This window comes from Haemaphysalis longicornis, unplaced genomic scaffold, assembly GCF_048455015.1.
Source record: "Haemaphysalis longicornis isolate Haplotype H1 unplaced genomic scaffold, Haemaphysalis longicornis Haplotype H1 scaffold_4, whole genome shotgun sequence".
In the NCBI taxonomy this organism is placed as follows: Eukaryota; Metazoa; Arthropoda; class Arachnida; order Ixodida; family Ixodidae; genus Haemaphysalis; species Haemaphysalis longicornis.
The window spans coordinates 181,318,084-181,327,308 of NW_027526361.1; the positions used below are offsets into that span (position 1 = coordinate 181,318,084).

The window sequence follows — 9,225 nt, forward strand, 5'->3', positions numbered from 1 at the left end:
TTACAAATTTCAAGTATTTCTCTATTGCAAGCGCGAGCATATAACATTCCTTACATTCTTAACAAATTCTCTGAACTTTTACGCCTAAACAGCAAAGAATTGGCGTCGTTATTTTATACTGCGGTAAATTAGTCTAATTATTTTTCTATATCTATTTCTATGTCTGTCTTCTGCCGATATCGCTGCGCGATAAATGAAAGTGGCGACTTGGACCAAGGGTGGTTCTGTATAAATGAAAAATAAAATTTTGTTATTGGCGCGTTCTGCTTTGAGATTCACTTATTGTGTTTTTTAAATGCAGAGCATCTCTTGCTCTCGGGGGATGTCACTTGTCCATGACCCATCCGCAGCGCCTCTGATGATGATTGTGGCAGGATGCCCTTAAGGATTGGCCAACCAAAGAAGCTATCACGAGACAGCTTCGCGTTCAACCACCGTCGTCATCTTCCCGTAGGGGAACCGCTGACGAAAAGAAGGAGAAGAAGACAAAGCTGCGAAGAGGAGGGCGTATGCGTTGGTAATCCATCACGAGATAGCTTCGCGTTCACCCACTGTCATCATCTTCCCGTAGGGGAACCGCTGAAGAAGAAGGAGAAGCCCATGCTGCGAAGAGGAGGGCGTGTACGTTGCTATCAGCCGGTGCACTAACGTCAACAAGCTTTACCTCACCAATGCTGACGGAGACTACCGATTCTACCACAGAGACGACAACATCGACAAGAACATGACTGACGAGTTTCGGCGCCTCGAGAACCACCGCCTACTCACTGACACACAACAGTACTTGCGTGCCTTTGCCACCGGTGTGGACCCGGACGCGGAATTCCCTCTGGCGCTACAAACACCAGTGGTGGTTTTATCGTAACTGCCCCGTTTTAAAACGTCCCTTTCATCTTGACGTACTTCCGGTTAAGCAGTGAGCCTTTGATTCAAATTCCGATACCGCAACTAGTCTAGCAAACGCATTTTAAAGAGCTAAAACCGTATCAGACTATTTTTATGTGTTTGTTTGAAAATATTTTAAAAAACTAAAAGCGATTAAATTTTTTTTGTTACGACGTTGAAAGTTTTCACCACAAGGGGAGGAATGTCCAAAGATGGAAGCTGCAGTCAGCTCTTTCCTTGTGACAGTGAAGCGTAAACTGCGGCTACTCAGTTTTTCGCTGTTGAACTCCGTTTTGAGGTCGGTGCTGACGCCGGTGCGTCAAGATAACCGTCCAGTTACGCATTTTCGCATCGACGCACTTCCGGCATGCCGACGCAGGCTTTTGCAAGAATCTGGAACGGTGCGTTACGTCAGTGACATTTTCGTGGTGCCCTACGAGTGAAAAAATGTGAAAAAGGGGGGGGGGGATATTTTAGTTTCTCAACAACGTACCTTTTGCGTGTGAAGTATACGAACTTAACGTTAAGCTGGCATGTTTATACGTAAAGTACCAATAAAAAGTTATAAGTGTCATGTCGACTGCTTGTGTAATTTTGGTCGTCTGCTCGACAGCTAACAAGCTGGCAGATGATCCTTTATTCTAGAGCACCTGCTACGGTGAATTTGCTCACAGACAATCGTTTATTTTACTGTGTGGTCGCGGAAGCGTAGATACACAGGCTCACGGAGGGCTGCGACAGCGATATCGTTTCTTCGTTAGCGACGGCTGACTGAAAGACACCGGTATCGAGGAAACGAAGGGCGCATGTCACTTGCTCCTCGACCATGGGCCCGCGCGGCCTCCGACCAAGTTCGGCTTGCAGCTCGTCGCACAGCCACCGCACGGTCCTCTCCGAGAGAGACATCTCCTGCAGGAATGCTTATGCGGCCTTATCGAAGGGATCTACATGACTTCTCGACCGTCCGTTCCTCCGGGGAGCAAACAAGACAATGACCGGCGCATTTGTGACTGAACTTCCAAAATCGCCTTGTTGTAGCATCAGCCGAGCCGGTTTCTTTCAGGAACAGCCTTTATTCCGAGGCGCACACTGGCAGCCTCAACGCAACAACCCCCAGCCGCGTACAATGCATGCGCTTATCTACACCGGAGGCATCAGTGACGCATGCGCATCAGCACCAGTACGTCGGCGCTTCCAGCCAACATAAATAATGATAACGCGGCGCGAGCGGACATGACATTCCCTCCCACATATTTAAAAACAATCATAGCCCCAGTGCTCTGGAGGTCGCCAATCCCGGGCACTCCGTCGACAGTTTGTGCGTGGTCTCGGGGCTCAACTTGGGTTGTAGGTTCCGGTTGGGCATCCGGCTGGGGAACCGGGGTTGCCGGGCACAGAACCTCCGATGCATGTGGCAGGTCAATTTCTGGAATGACTTGTGGCTCCTGTGGCTGATCTAAACAAGAACGTCGCAAATGGTCTGCGTGCACATATCGTACTTTGTTGCCAACACATACCAAATACGTGCAAGAAGACTTCACTTGCGTCACTTTACCAGGGAACCATTTCACAACTTCCCCCCTCACAGAACGCACAAGTACTCGATCACCAACTGCAAACGACCGTGGCCCCGCTCGGCGCTTATCGACCGACATTTTCACTCTTTCCACCTTTTGTGACATAGTGCTCGCCACATTTGGGTGCAGTCCTCAGTTTCCGGCGCAGGAAGAGTTCTGCGGGCGTTTTCCCTGTGAACGTATGGGGCGTTGTTCGATAACAAAACATGAAATTATCGATCCTGTGTTGCAAAGACCTCGTGGTTGCTTTTTCTTTGTCTTCAAGTAACTGTTTGAGCAGCGCCTTTTTTGTTGTTTGTACAGCGCGCTCAGCAGCCCCATTCGATTGCGGGTGGTAGGGAGGCGTAAGCAGATGCCTGACGCCATTTGCCGTTAGGAAAGTTTCAAATTCTACCGCGCGGAACTGAGGCCCGTTATCAGTTACCACAGCAACTGGCAAACCACTTTGAGTAGGCGTCAATCGCAATCAGCAACATCTGACCTTCCCTCTCTGCAAAATCCAAATGCACCCTCTCCCACGGGTGCTCACACAACTGCCAAGGCGAAAGTGGTGCTAGTTGTGCCGCAGGAAGCACACTCTGGCATATTTTGCACTTGCGCACTGTTTGCTCGAGAGCTTCAGCCATCCCTGGCCACCATACCATTGAACGGGCTAGCGCTTTCATCCTGGTTATTCCCAGGTGTTGTTCGTGCAACAGGTCCAGCACCACATTACGCAAACACTCAGGAATCACAACCCTGTTTGTCCATACAACACATCCATCATCGACGGAAAGTTCAAAGCGTCGAACCCAAAATGGTTTCAGTTCGTCTGAAACAGTCTTGGGCCAACCATGCCATATCGTGTCTCCAACCACTCTTAACAGCTTGTCTCTGCCTGTCTCGCGATCAATGTCTTTAGCTGTCAACGGCAGCTCAGCAAGTGGAGAAAAATAAAAAATATCTTCCACCTGCTCTTGAGAGTCCGCCAGAGGCAGCCGCGACAAAGCGTCAGCATGGCTAATTGCTGTTCCAGGCTTGTGACTTATCTTCTACTGGTAATTTGCCAGGAATGCTAACCAGCGGTGTATCCTGCCTGTAGCAACAGCGCTTGCTGGACGTTTTGGATCGAACAGGCTAGTTAGTGGCTGATGGTCTGTTAATACCTGAAATGTTCTGCCGTACAAGTACTTGTGAAATTTTTTTCACGGCGAACACAATGCTTAACGCTTCTTTCTCAATTTGCCCGTAGTTTCGTTCCGCTCTCGAAAGGGATCGAGATGCGAAGGCAATCGGTTTTTCTTCACCATCTACTCTGTGCGATAGCACCGCTCCCAGTCCATATTCTGACGCATCACAAGTAAGCTGTGTTTCTTTTTTCACATCGTACAGCTGCAGAACACTCTTATCAGTCAGCAACATCTTGCATTTTTCGGATGCGCCGTCGCAGCGACGTGACCAGTGCCATGCCGTCTCTTTGCGAAGCAACTGATGCAAGGGTTCTAGCACAGTGGCTAGATTGGGCAAAAATTTATCTTGATCATTTTATCTTTATCTTCTCAAGCCAGTTACGCCCGAACAAAGAAGGCAATCTTGCTCCCTCAGTTTCTTTAGCGATAACCAGGGGCAGTCGCATGCTTTGGTCATGGTATTGCACAGTTACATCCACGATGCCTTTTATCGGTACTGGCGTGCCATTGTAGGTTACGAGTTTCACATTAGCTTTCCAGAAACTGGCTTTTGGAAAATGCGTCGCGAATTCGGCTTCCGACATCACAGACATAGCTGCGCCAGTGTCAAGTTCCATAGCTACTTCTTTTCCGTCTAACTCTACGTTGACTACAATGGCAGGCGTTCCCGAGCTGCGGTCCGTGTGACAAATCGTTAGCAATTCGTTATCAGAGCCCTCGTTTAGCAGCTGGTTCACTTCTTTCGTTTTACACATTTTTGCAACATGTCCTTTCTTGTCACACTTAAAACAAGTACTGTTCAAAAATGGACAACTTACAGGGGCATGGGGCCCTCCACACCGGTGACATGGTTTCGACCCGGGGTGAAAAGTCTTTGGCTCTCCTTTTTTCCGCGTGCCGGGCTTGGGGGGCGTGGCTCGGTTGAACGGTGCTTTTCTCGCCGCTGGCCGCGATGTCGTGGCTTGTCGTTGCCAGTGCACTTCGCTGTCGCCAGGTGCACGTCCAGCGTTGTTACCAGTGAACACTTCCTTCGTGTCTTGTGTTGCGGTTTCCATGGCTGTAGCAATGCTGCAGGCCCGGTCCCAGGTAAGTTCAGCATCCGTCATGGCCAGACGTCGGCACCGTATGGCATCCGCTGGTATCCCGGCAATGAGACGGTCTCGAAGAGCGTCCCCCAGGAACGCGCCGAACTCGCATGTGGCCGCCAATTTCTTTAGCTCGACCACGAACTCCGTTACGCTCTCGTGTGCCTCTTGCTTACGTTGGTTGAAGCGGTATGTTTCCGTGACCACTGAACGTTTTGGAGCGTAGTGCTTTTTAAGCACGCTGGTAGCTTCTTCGAAAGTTACCTTGCTCGGCATTTTTGGCAGGAGCAGACTGCGGAGAGTGACGTAAGCCTTTTACCCGATGGCTGTCAGGAATAGCTGCAGCTTCTTCTCCTCCGCGATGTCGTTTGCGGTGGCGAACAGCTCGAAACGCTCGAGATAAACATCGATGTTTCCGCTGTCCGGCTGGAACTCCGGAAGCTTGCCGAAGTTAGAAGTCATCATCGCTGCCGGGGCTGTGGCCATCTTCACGGCGTCGTGACGAATCCCATCCTCGTCGCCAGTTTGTTGTAGCATCAGCCGAGCCGGTTTCTTTCAGGAACAGCCTTTATTCCGAGGCGCACACTGGCAGCCTCAACGCAACAACCCCCAGCCGCGTACAATGCATGCGCTCATCTACACCGGGGGCATCAGTGACGCATGCGCATCAGCACCAGTACGTCGGCGCTTCCATCCAACATAAATAATGATAACGCGGCGCGAGCGCGACATGACACGTCTGTTTAAAATTCAAAGCGCCTGTTTGAAGAAGCCGTGGTCAAATGCAGTAGGTCCGCTGCGCTTGCGTTACGTCACATCCGGTTGTTTGCTTTTAACCAATCAGGGCTCGATCAAAAGGGACAAAAAAGGGACAAAACACGAGAATACCGCCCCAGATCTCTCAACGTAACGGCAACACATTGGATTCACACGGAACCCCCATGATGCTTCGCATCCTCATCAGGGTTCCTCATGGGAAGATGGTGTAAATTTTTTGCAAGAAGACACGTAGCATTCCGACTCCAACCTATCTTACTCACTGTTTTTTAAGTGAAGCTTTAAATCTGATTGTGCGGCCATCCAGTATTTCTTTATAGGAGGTCCTTAGTAAGCATTTTTGTTGATTTTACATAGCAGGTGTGTGACAAAAACTGTTGTTAACACCTATTGTCACTTGTATTTGTTTATTTTTTACGCAGCCATCTTTGTTTCAATAAAAAAAAGGAACTCTTTGAATCTGATGTAGGGTGTTGTTGGGTAATCTGTTGTTGTTTTGATCCCTCCAATTGTTGGTAGTAGCATTGTAAAAAGTGCGTAAAAAGCTTTCTTCATTACTGTAATGATGTTGTACACGCATTTTTGGATTTTTGTTATTTTTGCTACAGCACTCGCTTTGTGTATTACCACATTCTGTTTCTGCTGTGCCGCTGCTTCGAAACGGCCTCTTGGGCCCAGTGAAGCTGTTTGTTTTCAGCTTTTAAGCGTGGCGACCATCCACACTCTCTTTTCTGGAAAATAAAAGATGCATTGAATTGAATTAACTCTCGGCGGTTCAGTGGGAGAGCACAACGCGGCGAGAAGCGGCTCTCCCAAAGAACCGCCGTTCAACGGCTCTTCGCTTGATCAGAGAGAGAACCATGGTGAATCAGGTGGCTCTGGACAAATCGTGTCAGTACGTCCACGTGCAGTTAGTAGAGGCGAATCGGCCGGCTCAGCTGGATCTTGTGCGGCACTTTTGCATCATTCATTATCGGTACAAGAAGGCTAACCCGTTTCGCTTCGGTAAACTCAGCATAAACGACAATCATCTACATTTCTTGTAGTAAAATTGCAGTCATGTATCGTGTTTTGCAAAATCATTTTTCTGGTGTCACTGTTCAAAACGAGAATATGTCTGTGTGCTAATAAAATTGAGAAAAAATTTACTTTTTTTCTTTATATTTCAGACGAGAGTGGCCTTAAAACACAACAGACACGTAAAACTTTGAAACGATGGTGACGCCAAGTTTTTTCTGTCCAAATACACCGGATGTTGTGACAGAAGTCATAAAACAAAGTTTTTTATAAAAAGTAAAAGTACCCGCTCCTAAATAAGTAATAATTTAGATGATGCTTATCTCAGGTTACAGACCAAAAGAAACCTCTCAGCCGTTCACATGAACCAGTTTACTTCGGTGAATGGAGCCGTTTTAAGCCGCTCACTGAAGTGCTGTTTCACACCCTCGGAGGTCCATGGCAGCCACGAGAAGTTTGAATCGCTCCAATCGGGGCTCTCACTGGCCGAAGTTTGAATCCCACAAATGGAGCCGAAACGACTACGTCAGCCCAAGCCGCCTAGGCGACAAAGGAAAGGAGACCCAGCTGTATCGTCTCCGGACGTGTTGCTGCGTGTCTGCCACGGGCATTTGTCCTGGGCATGATTTGGCCCGACCATTGCGAAGGGGTAAGGAGAGGCGACTCTGCAGCGTCTTCAAGTTGGGGCACGTCTGCACGGGCGGTTTCTCAGAGGCACGAGTCGGCCCCGCCGTCGAGCGCCGTCAGATGCAGCGAATACGCGCGGGGCGCTGTGGGCGCTGTGTGACATAGTAGATTCACTTATCAGAGCTTCCGGTACGGAATCCGCGCTATTGTCGTTTCATAGATCCCAATACGGCTACTACACGGTGAAGTAACGCTTTGCTTATAGGAACACGTGAATACCCCATAGAGATCATTTTTGAGCGGAGAAATCGCTGCAGTCGTGTATTATTTTCTGTTATGCTTCTATCAGACAAACTGGCGCTGCTGCCGCAGATAAAAATCTTAAACTCTCTGGCGCTCAGCAGATATCCTCGAGCCTCCCTAATATTCTCGTCAATTCTTGCACTTCAACGGTAATGAAATTACTGTCACGGATGACATTCAAGCTGAATTCTTACGTTTTTTGTGACCCTGTGTGTTCGAAAACCACTGTATAATTTCCGTTCTCTAAAAAGAAACCGGGTGTAATTGCATGTGCGTCCTTTGGTGTGTCCTTGATTTTCCAACCGCTCTGAAAAAAAGGTAACAAAAGGTAAATATTAGCAGTGGATTCTAAAAAGATGTGGGTGAAGAGTCTCTCGCAAGCGAATAAAAAATGTCCAAGGCAGACCGGCACGTTTTTAAAGGTGTATTGGAATTATAACTCTGGGGGACGACTTATTATGTTTCTTTTGTCATGCGCTCACAACCATCTCAACGGGAGGCATTTGTAGGAGCTCTCAATAAAAAAATGCACTCAGAGCGCATGATTTTCGGATGCAGCAATGTGCAAGCATACCGTGAAAATACGCCGGCGCTCCCCAGTTTTGCTGTGACAGTGAACAGCACTGAGTGTAACTGTTGAGCCCTCTCGAACTTGAATCTACAACTATCACAAGCCGCGGAGGTGAAAGAAGTAGTATTCTTTTTGTAAACCTCTGTGGGCGTCGTTGGTATGGCTGCAAATTTTAAAAACGGGCCGAACACGAAGATGTGAGGATATCCTGTTTTTATTCACAAGGAAATGGCAGCATCGGCATCTACACTCCATGAATGATTGCAAGCGTGCGGAGTACGGTGACCCAAAATGACGTCCAGGTTGCGTCCCGAGTGCTATCCGATTTGCGCCCCGACCGTCATTGGATTTTAGCCTTGAGTTGCACCTTCATTATTCCCTAAATGAAACTGCAACTCACGGCTCAAATCAAATCTCGCTCGATTTTCACTTGATGGTGGTGTGCGCACAGATGGACGCGGACTGACATTGGGAGGTCTTTAGGTACTCCGTACCCTTACAGGCGAAGGATTAAGCCGATTGGCTATCGGGCACTAACTCACTGCCGTAGCCAAATGGGTAAGACGACTGACACTAACTCTATCTGGTCTAACAGACACATGCTCGAATCTTGCCAATGCATGTGTGATTTTTTGCGATTATAAGTGCTATGGGGCAGGGACGCGGAGGGGCATTCTGCGGTCCTAAGCTACTCCACACCTAAAACTAGATACATCGGCCACTGTACATACCAGCGCAATTTCCCGACTTGAGACAGTGTGCGTTAAACAAAAACAGCACAACAAACCAGGTATACAAGGAGCACAGTACTCCGTACAGGGCTGCTACCAGTCATTAGTATCATGATGCGGCAGTTCGGGGAAATATTTTCGTGCAGCTGAGTTTTATTTTGCAGCGGATGATTGTGTCATTTATCAAACATTGTTCGCATGGGGTTGCTATGTATAGGCCATGTATCACGAACGCACCAGTTCGATCACTTGCAGTTGACGCCACCATGCGTGCGCCGGTACCAGTCAGAAAAAACACGATCAAACATAACTGAGAGGCTGCGTGCGCAGAACAGTCGTGAAATAAGTGATCCACCAAACGAATACAAAATTACGGCTGCCGTCTAGATCTTCAAGCCGTCTCGCGAATAAAATGTCAGCATGAATCGCATGACTGTCTCAGCACCAGGCGAAACAGCAAGCCGGTATTCGAACCAGATCTCT

General features: G+C 48.4%; 1 pseudogene across 1 annotated transcript; it reads right to left on the minus strand.

Moving 5' to 3' along the window:
- Positions 1-1,921: 1,921 nt before the first annotated feature.
- Positions 1,922-5,342, minus strand: LOC144179540 (uncharacterized; annotated as a pseudogene). Its single transcript, XR_013324279.1, has 2 exons — positions 4,450-5,342; positions 1,922-2,341 (listed from the first exon to the last, which is right to left on the minus strand). The product of XR_013324279.1 is annotated as an uncharacterized LOC144179540 (transcript).
- Between the last annotated feature and the right edge of the window lie 3,883 nt (positions 5,343-9,225).